This window comes from Vanacampus margaritifer, chromosome 14 (assembly GCF_051991255.1).
Source record: "Vanacampus margaritifer isolate UIUO_Vmar chromosome 14, RoL_Vmar_1.0, whole genome shotgun sequence".
In the NCBI taxonomy this organism is placed as follows: domain Eukaryota; kingdom Metazoa; phylum Chordata; class Actinopteri; order Syngnathiformes; family Syngnathidae; genus Vanacampus; species Vanacampus margaritifer.
In genome coordinates this window covers 11,253,974-11,267,235 of record NC_135445.1, presented here as the reverse complement: position 1 = coordinate 11,267,235, position 13,262 = coordinate 11,253,974, and positions in this window count along the sequence as shown.

Here is a 13,262-nt window from a genome sequence, read left to right as displayed (position 1 = left end):
AAGCACCTGCTAGCGTTCTCTCAATACCTGGCATCGATTTACCAACTAATACTTAAATCCTTCGCGGGCAACGGGGAATTATTTTTTCACTTCCACTCTTAAAGAAATGTTTTTAGCTTTAAAATATAACATTTTATTCTTGAATACACAACTGTATTGTCTTTAGAGAGAGAGGGGGAAGAAGGGGCGAGAGGGGGGAAGAGGGGGGAAGAAGGGGAGAGAGGGGGGGAGAGGGGGGGAGGTGTAGCAAGAGAGGGGGAGAGGGGGAGAGAGAGGAGGGGGGGGAGGAAGAGGAGAGAGAGGGAAGGGGGGAAGAGGGGGAGGTGGAGAGAGAGAGAGAGAGAGAGGGGGGGAAGAAGGGGAGAGAGGGGGGAGAGAGGGGGAAGAAGGGGAGAGAGAGGGGGGGAAAGAGAGGAGGGGGGAGGGGGTTAGAGGGGGGAGAGAGAGGAGGGGGAGGGAGGGGGTTAGAGGGGGAGAGGGAGAGACAGAGAGGGGGAGACAGAGGGGGAGAGAGAGAGACAGAGGGGGAGAGAGAGGGAGAGACAGAGGGGGGAGAGGGGGGAGTTAGAGGGGGAGGGAGGGGGTTAGAGAGGGGGAGAGAGAGGAGGGGGGGTTAGAGGGGGAGAGAGAGAGAGGGGGAGAGAGAGAGGGGGAGAGGGAGGGGGGAGAGGGAGAGAAAGGGGGGAGAGAGAGAGGGGAGAGGGGGAGAGGGGGTAGAGAGAGAGAGAGAGGGGGAGAGAGAGAGAGAGAGAGGGGGGAGAGAGAGAGAGAGAGAGGGGGGAGAGAGAGAGAGAGAGACAGAGAGGCTCAAAAGTTTATATAACAGGTGTAGGTTTAAGATTTCAATGCATTGTTCATAAAAAAAATCAATTGTGTAATCAAAACTAAATTAAAAAGAGTTTTTGGTGATAGAACAACTTATAAAACATAAAAAAAACTGTCAAGCTAAACAAGCTGTTAATAATTACATTTTCCATATGTCACAGAAGAAACTACAGTATATGGAAGACCCTGAGTTTATTAACAACTGGTGGAGGCAGCACTTGAGTCTCAAGTAGCTCTCCACTGTGAACTTCTATGCGAAGTTATTAAGATGAAAAACTTTTTGGAGTCTCATCCAGCACTTGAATGTTCCCGAGGAGCCTCTCAAATTGTTCTATACAAGTGCTCTTGCTCAATGAAGTTACATGACATGCACTCGCGCTGTGCTACCTTTTGTGCCAGATGGGCAATTAAAAATACGGTAAGCGCACGCAGAGCGCTGGGTGCAACACGGTCACATGTGGAGAGTTTACCTGGGAAAAAAAAAATCTTTAAGTCCTTGTCCTTAAACTCTGCGCTAGTTGATAAAAGTCTACAATGTTACTACCTTTGTGGGTTTTCAAAGGCTCGGTTAAAAATTGTGCTTAAATGGTTTTGATCCATTAAAACAATGACAAAAACAAACATTTTGATACAAATGATTGCACGTCTGGGTAGAGAAACCTCACTCACTCACTAACGATGCTTTTCTATGGGAATGTATGCTTGTGATGGATATTTACCAGAACGGGCAGCGCCATGTGACCACATGATGTCTTTTGTCTTTGGACTTGGCGAAGCAGAATGTGTCTGATTGTCCAAGGTTATTCTTGTACGCTAACAATGTAAACAATTGTATGTTTTTAATCCTGAGGCTCCTCATGTTCAGTTTTATATGTGCGACAGCAGCTGTTGTTACAAGTCTATATATACTGCATCTTGCACATCTGTTCTGTGCAGTCTTTCCACTATTTATTTATTTATTTTGACAGGAATAAACTATAAGGCCATCTCTTGTTTTTGTAGAGGGGCTCCCATGCGCTCGGCGTAAAAACGGGCTCATTTTCGAGTCTCGTTTAGCGTGTTTGTGTGTTTTGGTAGATGCTCTATGCCTTGCTGGAAATTCTGGTGACAACTAGACTCGATTTTAGACATGCACAAAAACCTGTATATGTTCTTAATCTTTTTTATTTGTGTTTTTTTAACCTGATAAAGACCCCTGGGTTACCTGTTTTCTAACCGGATATTTGTTTATATAAACATACGGTATTGACCGTCCCACTCACAAAACGAGCCTCACTTGAATACATTGATTTCTCCGCAGTGTTTTCCTGTTCCTTTTCTGTCTCCAGCCGACTCCAACCTGTACTGTAAAAAGAGACACTTTTGTCAAACTATATAACAAAAAACCTATCTGGAGCCGCAAAACATTTGAATTAAACAGTGTGTTAGTCTTGGCCCAAGAACCATAACTTTTTGAAAATTTGCAGGATCCAAAACTTTGCGATTCATTTTATTCTACCTTCCGTCTTTCATTTTTGGATTACAGTATTTAATTTCATTTATTTGTTTTTCATACATGTTTTGACTTTGCTGCCTTTCTGTCAAATTTCTGACGTTTGGCAATTTTATGGACATATGGTAATTTTCTACCTTTTCCTTTTTTGGATTTTTTTTTGTTTTGTTTGTTTGTATTAAATTATTTTCCTGCCTTCTATGCTAGCAATTTACTAACATTTTGGACAATTTTATGTACATTTTATGGTAATTTTCAGGATTTCTTTGTGGGGATTTTTTTGGAAGAGGGTGGGGGAGAGGGGCATTTTATAGTTAAGTTTTAAATATTTTCTTTTCCGCCTTTAAAAAAAAATTCGGACTATTTTTGTGGTGTTTGGGGTGGGGGGCAAATCAAAAGGCATTTCATGGTAATATACTGACTTTCCTTTTTTTTTTTTGCTTTTGGACATTTTATAGTTACTTTTTTTAACATTTTCTTTTGTGCCGTTACTTTTTAAAAAAAAAATATATATATATATTCAAATTTTTATTTTTTCAAAGACATTTTATGATTTTCTGTTATTGGATATTTTATGGTTACTTTTTGAATGTTTTCTTTTCTGACTTTTTTATTAAATTTTCTGACTTTTTGGGCAGTTTTGTGGACATTATTATCCATCCATCCATTTTCTTAACTTATTATTTTATTTTACTGCTCTTCATCTTACTTTTTAGACATTTTACGGTCATTTTTTGACATTTTTAGGTAATACTTTTTGTATCTACCTTTAGTCTTTCCTCTTTTTCTAGAAACTTAAAACATTTGGACTCTGACATTTTTTTATATATACAATTACAGTGGTACCTTGTCTCACGAACTTAATTGGTTCCCACAGAGAGTATGTGAGCCGAAAAGTTCGTCTTCCAAAAAAGTATTTCCCATAGGAAACCATTGAAATGAGAATAATCCGTTCCCCGGTCCCCATAAAACACAATTTTTTACTAAAAAAGCCTTAAAACTACTCAAAATATACCTTATTTAATGTATAATAAATGTGCTATTGTATTGTAATTAAAGAAATACACTGTACTGTATAATAAAGTGTTTTTATTTGCAAAACTTGCAACTTGCCTTTGTGATGGTACAGTAGTTGAAGGCTTGATGGAATGGAGTGGGAGGAGGAGGGAGGGAGGGAGTTACTGTTTGGAAGGAGAGTCCTCCGGTGTGGCTTCTCTTCTTTGCTTCTTAAGAGACTCTTTATCCTTGTTGCTGACTAAAAACCTCTTAATTGACACCTGTTGCTTTCTGAGTTGTAAGGTCTTACGAAACTGAGGCATCACATTATCATTCATCATGTTGATGATTCTCATAGCCACAGTCTTTTCTGAATGGTGATGTTCGACAAAATCCTGCACATCACTCCACTTTGCTAACATGGTCTTGATGCTCTCACTTGATGCTGACAAACGCGCACCTCGTTCGTGTTTGTCGATGATCTCCTTCTTCTGCTCGACCGTAATTTTCTTCAATGTCTTCTTAGGCTTAACACTAGCCTTTTGTGGGGTCTTTTTCGGTCCCATGGTAGCAAAAGTACACTCCAAAAGTACTCCAAAATGATCCAAAATGTCTACCGAACACAAACCACGTCCGCACTCAAACAAAGGGGGCGACGAACTGGGACGCCGTGAGCGTGCGTCAGCTTCTCGTGACTTCTCGTGTCGCGAGATTTAGTTCGTCCGCCGAAAACGAGTTCGTCAGCCGAGACAAAATGCTCGCGAATTTAATGTTCGTGAGGCGAAAAGTTCGTGAGCTGAAGCGTTCGTGAGCCGAGGTACCACTGTATTCTTAAAAAAAAAAAAAAATCTGAATCAGTTCATTTGAATAATATTTGATCTTTATTTAAATCAAAATGTAAAAAAACATTAATTTCTACATGTATTTATTTATTTTAAGATCCACAGGGGGACACAGGAGAGGGCCTAAAGAGCCATATGTGGCTCCAGAGCCGCAGGTTGCAGACCCCTGATCTTTACAAACATATATACACGTGTATGTGTTTGTGCTTCTGGCATGCAAGCCACCGCAAATACAAAAGCAGAGGTAAACAAATTTAATGACATGAGGTTGACATGGATAGGATGCCCATCCTTGGGCGACCCATAGTCAACAGGGAAACACCCACACCCAGTCCGATCTGCTAGCCCCGCGGTCTGCTAGCCCCGCCAAGGTTTTCCAACTACCTTACTTGACTTCACAGTCACACCGGTATGTGTCTACGCGACTTATCATGGAGCACAAACGAGTCTTTAGGTAATTGTTAAAAAAAAAACAAAAAAAATAGAGAATCCTATTTAATTTTGTGACAAATTATCTCTAACGTGATGTGAGCGGGAAATAACCGTGGTTTTATCTCTCCTGACAACAGGCAGGTCCGCGTTGAACATACATAGTAGCTCGAGCAGATAATCGACGATAACGAAGTAAATATTTATATAAGCTGTTTCTGCCGTTCCACCTCAGAATTCTGCGTCCTCGGGGATTCAGCTCGTTTGCAAAGTGTGGCCTTTGTCGGCTTATTTGCGATTGAGTGTTTTATATTTCGCGGATGGGCTCCGATTTCAGTTGACTGTTGATAGCAGATGCAGTTCTATGGCTCTTCAGTTAGAGGGCCGACCTCTAGTTAGTGCACCCCTCCACCCCATTTTTGCCCCTCCCCCCAACACCTGCCCATGCTGGTATTCCGCCAGGGCGCTCGTGCATTTAGCATGAGTTATGTCACTTTGGTAAACGCGAGCTGCATGAGCGATAGCCCCTCATGACAAACGTTGTTTACAAATGAGCTCCAAGCCTGCATCAGGCCGTTGGACAATTAGGTGGAAAATATAGCATGCAGGATGGGAGCAAACATGATTGAATTGAAATGTAGAATTTATTTTTGTTTTTCTTTCTTCTTCTTTTTTTTTTTTTTAAAAAGCTGCTCTGCATGAAAAAAAGCCTTTTTAGATAAGTGCCAAAATGGACGTGATGTAATTAAAAGATTTGTGAATGGGGGGATGTTACAGAACAGCAAAGCATTCAGGTGATTCTGGCTGTCATAATGGAAATTTAAAAGTGGCTGCGAGGGAAAACTGATTTACTTTTAATTGATGCATTTGGCACATTGCTATGCAAATTGCATCTATATGACCACACGTTCTGATTACTGAACTGTGCACAGTAGGAAAAATAGCATTTTTTCTCATTAAAATATGATAGTTGTTATGCTAAACACATTGTTTTTTATATTCTGTCAGTAAATGCTCATTCAATTTATTTAATTCCAGTATTAGTTTTGGCACCTTGCTACTGTGGAAATGACAATAGTTGCGGTTGTGGGGCACCTAAAGGGCGGGACCTTGCTTGGCTGCCAGAAAACGAAAATCTATCAGTCCATTCATCCATTTTCTCTAGCGCTTCTTCCTCAGTAGGATAACAGGTGACCTAATGATTCAGTTTGTTGTTCTGCAAATAGTGGCTGTTTAATTCAACTGTGAGGGTGGAGGCCATTCTTTATGTAGAATCTTTAACCGTATTACCGGTTCATTGCGATTTATGTCCTGCAAAACTGGGGTTTAGAATGAAATAAAAAAAAGACTTCTACAAAATGGGTGGAACACAAAATTGCATTAGATGCTGCTGTTTCGATTCGTAACGGAGCTCAAGCAGTTAACTATTAATGCTGAACTGAGATCATTCCAATGTGTAGTGGATCACCGTTTATTTGCAGTTCAGGATTTGTTTTTTGGGCACCTTCCAGTGTTATTTGGTGGAAAAACTTATTGAGCACTGCAAAAAAGAAAAAAAAAAGCCGAAAAAATATGTGTATACAGAAAATGGTGTCTGGTCGGTGCTGGATTTCACTTTCCTTTGGTCCTTCCTCTGGTCTCCTCGGCCTCACGACTCTGGCTGGAAGTGTTCAGTTTAGGTGAACGGTATGGGATTTTTTAATAGGTTTTAGGTGAACTAATGAATACACACACGCACACACGCACATACACATTCTCACACACGCACACACACATTCTCACACACATACAAAAAAAAAAGTCAAATCTACCGAATGAACAATACTGAGCTCTCCAGAAAAAAAAAATGTGTATCAGAAAATTATTTATATTTTCTTGTAAAATACCATCTACTGTATATTTTTAATTGAGACAACAAACGGTTGCTGTTGTCCGTAAACATGGCAAAAAAAAACATCAAACTAAACTTTCACGGCAAAAGACGGACACAGGCACACAGGCTCATCCAATCATAAATCTAACAGCAGCCATGTTAGACTTTAGATACTATTATAATCTAACATTAGCATGTCATGTTAGCAGGTAACCCAAACCCTAAATCTAACCCTTAAAACGATATAAACATTTAATTACTACTTCCGCTCATCAAGTCGAGTTATCGACGTATACCATGAGCATTAAGCCTAATTTTATTTTGAAATTCATCGAGCTTCCGCTGCCGTTGAGGTCTTCACGCTGCAGCCATACACTCTTGATTCCCAAAACTAGGACTACCTTTCGCCTACAATCATTGCTGTCTTTGTGGCGAGCTTGTGTCTGCTTGGGAGTTTTTTTCCCCCTGGAGAGCTCAGTATTTTCATTCGGTAATTTTACCGATTTGACATGCTTGGTAGTTTTAAGTCGCTCGACAAGTAGCCCCTCCCCTAGCTTCACACCTTGCCGCCATGGTAATAAAAGCAGCGATAAGGCTGCAGCCGGAGTGAGCAGTGGTTCATTTCCATAAGTCAGGACCGCTCCCCCCTCAAAATAGACGGATTTGAACCCAAAAAATGTGGGTGAAAAAATTGTGGTTTTGTTCTTGAACTTTAGAGTATTTGGACAAAAAGCGTCACCGTCATTTTATAAAGACTCCTGGCTGGGACTGTCTAAAATTGTAAAACAAAACAAAACATATGTCTCCTTATATTGCCACCAAAATCACTACTTTTAAGGAAATTAAAAAAAAAAGAGTTTCCAAATGCCACTGCATTCTAGTTGAGGCTATCTTACACTGTGACACACTTAAACCGCACCAAAATTATGTTCCTTGCTAATATGCTAAAAACGTGCTAATTTAGGACACTGTTACTGAGCCATGAGTCATCAATAAATACCAAATGACCTGACTAATCCCGTGTATTAGGCATTGGAATGTACAGTTCAATATATTTTAACAGGATAAGCCTACTCAAATGTCAAGATCTAACCTTACTATTTTCACTCTCAAAAAATATCTATACTTCCACTTCAGGCAAAAATTACGTAACAATGAGTTTTACAACAGTTTTAAAAGGCTTTTGAGAGTTCAAGAGCGCTATTATCAATACTTTAAAATGCATAAAAAAAAAAAATACAAATAATAGCGATGTTTGGACATACAAGGTTTCTGCTTGCCAGCGATGATATTTATAGATTCTATAAATTCCTGTTTGTAGCTTAAATGCAAGGATACTCTTGACATTGACTAAACATTGGGTCAACCTCAGAAGTAAGGCAATACTTCAAAAAAAAAGGAAAAAAGTTTAAGATCTGACTGTTGGCTTCCATTACTCACCACCCCCCCCTCGAATGAGTTTGTTTTTCATTAGAGGAGCAGAGAGGCTAGAACGGTGCCATCTTTACTCATCCGCGCTCCGCCCCTCCTCGACCCCTGCGCGCCAAACAAATCCTTGTGAGTGATGAACCTTCGGGCTATTTGGACATCTGTCTTCTCCCTCGTCGCCGTGGCAGCGAAAAGGTCCGGCTACAATGTCACGGGCTTCCCGCGACAACATGTATTAACACCGGGTAGGGATACCTCCACGGCCTGGGCCTCGGAGATCGGCCATTAGCGAACGTCAATCTAGCGAGGGGTTGTATGCTACTGCGGGCAGATGGAAGGAAGAATTGCCTTAAGGTAAAGGTGTGATCATTCCGGATTGATTTCGCCTCAGGATTTTTGGTCAAGTTGTTAAATGTATAATGTACTCAAGTTCTGGGGTTCACAGTAGAGGTGCATAAAAGGGGTTACATCACCACTGTTCCTACAGTGGTGATGTAATACGAATTAATACGGTAGCTTCTTACTACTGTAGCCTATTTAACCAAACCATATACCTTTCACAAATTTTCCACTTTATAAAGTCGGGAGAGAATTTTTTTTTTATGACAAATACACGTCGCGAAGCTATAGTCTAATGTGAGGATTCGTTGATGGTTAATGGGAAACTGTTTATCAAATGAAAAGGCAGGATCTAGACGGATTCATTCTTAATTTAAACTTTACTCGTCACATAGCAGCTAGAGCAACAACACTTCCTGATCCCCTATCAGCTGACTAACACTAACCAATCAGAAGCTAGCATACTTTCGGTAAATGCAAGGGAATGACAGAGAGCAGCAGATTGGGCACATCAACTTAGTTACTTGTACAAAAAAATACCAAAATGTATGAATGTGTAAATAATGATTATGGAAACATAAATGTACAAGTAAATATACATTTTAACAAATTAACTTAAATGCTTGATCTTCAGGGTGTGGACCTTCGCAAAGCGAGGCGTCTTCATCACTGTCAGTACCCAATGCTTTAAAGTGCGAAAGCTTGACATCATATAGTTAATCTCTGCTAAAGCAATTACTATCTCCTTTTTGGAAAAGCCGACCAAAAAGTATTGGCACGAACATCTGAGTAGTACTCGACGTGTATTTCTTGTAAATTAAAGTTTTTTACTCTCAAAAAGTGGCAAAAATATCACTTTATAAACTAGCAAATTTGCCACTTTATGAAGTCGCAAATTGCAATTTTTTTTCTCCAAATATTGCCTCGACTCTCTCTCAAATTATTATTATTATTTTTTTATAGGTGGCCCTAATACACCGTCTTAGTTATATTGCCAATAAGTTGTATTTTGAAAAAAAAAAAAGGAGTGCATTGCCAGTAGAGGCGCTGCTGATTCAGACTCACTTACTTTTCTGTCAAAACAATTTTGTGTAATTTTACGAGACAAAAGTATTTTTGTTTTGGAATATACCAATACTATGGGAAAAATATGTGAAGTCATTTAATTGTCGTTTTTTTTGTGTGATTAAGTCTTCATTTTGGAACTGATTATTGATTAATCATGTCTTGAAACATTTGATGCTAAATGGAACACGTAACTTGGCTGCCACCACTCTAAAGTAAAAAAAAAAATATATATATATATATATATATATATATATATTTTTTTTTTTTAAATTTTATATATATATATATATATATATATATATATATATATATATATATATATATATATATATAATTATTATTATATTTATATATATATATATATATATATATATATATATATGAGAATGAAGTGGTATTCTGTAAAAAAAAAAAAAAAAAAAAGAAGAAAGAAGTTTGCTTGTAATTTGTCCTGCTTAAAAAGAAACCAAGACACTGATTTGGACAAGCGAAAGCAAAAATCGGTGTCAAAGAATGCTCATTTGCAAACTTTCTAAAACTTTTGACATGAATGTCTCGACGTCAACCTGACCAGCTGGCTGAATGTCTAATAACATGAAGCCAAACTCACCGTGAAGATCTAACGCAGAGATAATTACACCTAGATCACTTTTAGCAATGTGTCTGTTGTCATATGTCATATGTCCATGTTTAATGGAATTTAATACCTCAAAAGCCGCATTACGAAATGTTGCGCTATGCAAATTAGGATTGACTGAGCGTATGGCTCATTAATTCCACCTAAGAAGAAATGATGAGGGAATTTGATGTCTGACTTTGCATGCTTTGCACACAAAACTTGGCAACAATGATAAACGAGGAAAAAATAAAAAGACTTGTACTTCTTTCTTCGTGTGCTCCAAAGTTTGTATGGAAGTCATTGGTCAAATAAAGTTGCGTTTTTTCCGCTTAGGGCAGAGAAGCGTTGCTATAAGCTAAAGCAGGCTAGCAACTGGAATTACATAAGTGAAATGGAAATTCAGTAGGAAATCAGACAAAATGTAATGGACTAGATTAGTACAAAATTCACTTATTTGAAGCTTGCTTGAGACTTACAGGATACTTTTGTATTAAAATTTGAATATTTAAAAAATATAGTGACAATTTTGATGCAATTTGCAGGTGCTCAGTTGTTCCCCATTCGATGTCTCTTCTGGCCTCTTACAGTTCATTACGGATAAAGACGGTGTATTATTTTTTGATACCTTTCTTCCTCACCCTTAATTTTAATACACACAGTTTATCTTGAGCCCCAAATAGCACCTTTTTTTTCCCAGAGCCAACAACATCCACATACACACTTTGACAGGTGTTGCGGTTGTGATCGATGGCTCGCTCTTGAGAGCATGAACACATTTACGCACTCTTCCAACCTCAAGTATATGCTTTTGAATTCTTCACGCCGAAACCTTTTTTTTTCCCATTAGGAAATTAAAGCCCAATCATATTGAATGTTGTCATAGCCGCCACTCCTCTTTAATGTGAATCCGATGATGATGAAGTATCATCGAACATTGGTTCCAAATGGGTGCAATATATGAATATGCATGAGTAATCGACTCATATGAAACGCCACGATCCTTGGAATATTCGACGTGGGTGATAAGCAAAGCCACATTGTCACGTGTCACCGCCGTCTCCGAGCTCTAACGACTCAGTAATGACAGCATTTGTCCATTTAGCCTCATTGGCTTTAATGCTGTGCAGGACTCGCCAGCTTCCTCTGCCATGTCTCGCACAAGTGGACCATTGAGTTTAGATGAGCACAGAGAGTGAAAAACACGAAGTAGAAACTTATTTTAGTACTTATTGCATAGGTGATGCGACTTAAAGATTATGAAAAATTCGAGGCGTCAGGCGATAATTTTTTTTAATCGTAATTAATCGCATGACTTCACGAGTTAACTCACAATTAATCACAAATTTTATATATGTTCTAAATGTACAATAAAAATATAAGTTTTCATACTCTTGTTAACAAAAGTAGAAAAAAATGTGTAAACTAATAGAAATAGTTCAAATTAATTTTTGACGTATATAGCCGTCAATGGCAGTGAATGAGTTAAGCATCTGACAAATGTTTTTCATGGGGGAGTCCACAAAGTAGCGGTGTGCAATACTGCAATCTTTGGTATTTCAGTACTTATTGCATAGGTGTTTTTTTTTTTTTAAACTGTTGAATGAAAAAATTGTTTTAGCAATGCTAAGAATAGTTTGAGAAAATCTTTGTATAAAAATAAATAGGGGCAACAATTTGTGAATAAAGAGTAAAACTGACAGTTCTAATAACTACTGTGAATAGTAAAATATATTACTAATGAATAGATAAATAATTTGATTTTAAAAAAAAAGACACTAAACAACTGTATGAAATAAATAAAAACCTGTAGAAGATATTTTTTTAATTCTATAATTAAGTATACTGGTATGTTGCCTTTTGAAATTTCATGTAAAAAATGAACTAGATGTGCAATTTCTGGAGAAATTGCGTGTGAATGCTGAAAGCGGAATGCTAATATTTGAAAGATAAAGATATATCAGGTGAAGATGATTAATTGTTAAATATAATTGAATGATATGAAATAAAACAGAACTTGGACTGCAAATGGCCTGAGGTGGAACTTGAATGATTCTGCTGAATGATTTGAGTGAATGCTGTCATTAAAATGAGTGAAAATTTTGGGAGAAAAAAAATATTGAACACAACTGAGTTTCCTTGACATAATGATTTTGTATTGAATAATGTAGTATAAATACTGAAAGCTGTGACTGAAGTCGATTGGGATTATTTTTTGAATATATATTTTTTATTTTTTGTGAATACATACATTTCACTATATTTAGCATGTACAGTATTATGCATATCACTATATTAATGTCTTGGTTATGGCTACAAGGGACAATGCGGTAAAATACTAAAAATCTCTCATTGAAGCTGATTGGGATTATTTTTTATTTTATGTGAAAAATACATTTCACTACGATATTTAGCATGTACAATATATATGCTTATCACTTAATGTCTTGTGCATGGAAACATGGAACAATGCACTTCACCAACTGTTCAACCGGCGCAGCATCAACAACCTGTGCATGACGTTGAATAGTGCTTAAGTATTTGGAATGCTGACTTGAATGTCCGTCCCGTTTAAAAATGAATGGAACATTTTTATGCAAAATATTTAATTGTCGGAAATCTATAAATGTGTGGGTTGATAAAAATTATAGCCTGGGAGGCATTATTTTTTGGAACATGTTGAACAGTGTAAATGGGATCTATTATGTGGGAGTTGAAACAGGATTAGAAAAGTGAGCGTGATAATAATAATAATGATCAGAATAACATTCACACAAAAAAATGGCTCTGCGTTTTTAGAGTGGTTTGTGTTTTAGATGGATTCATTCAATCAGTCGATAAAATTACTAAGGTAATTAAATATAATAAAAAAAGATAAAAGATATACTGTAAGTGCTTATATATCACCAATAAAAGTATTAGGTCTCCCACAATTTTTTATTTCCAAACTTCAATTTATCAAAGGCTTTGGAATGTTCCCCTGCCATCGAGACCGTCAGCCGGAACAGATGGTCGGCAATGCAGAGAAAAGCGTTTACAAATGACTGCATCCATCACCTTAAAGATGGCGTCATTAAAAGTAATCTTGGCCATTTAAATGTGGAGGATAAACACAGGAATGTAACGCTTGGACGCCGAGCGCTGGATATAAAAGTGATGGAAAACTACTCGCGCTCACTCAGCCCTTTTGTAAGTCTATTACACTTAATAGAATTACACTTCAAATGCATTTATATGGAAATTAATACAAGTTATGTAATGTTTGGAAAAAATGCCAAAGAAGTGAACAAGTTGTCGTTTTGCGGAGGAAGAAGTAGGCGTTTTGACTTGTGAGCTTTGGCGTAGCAGCGTGTG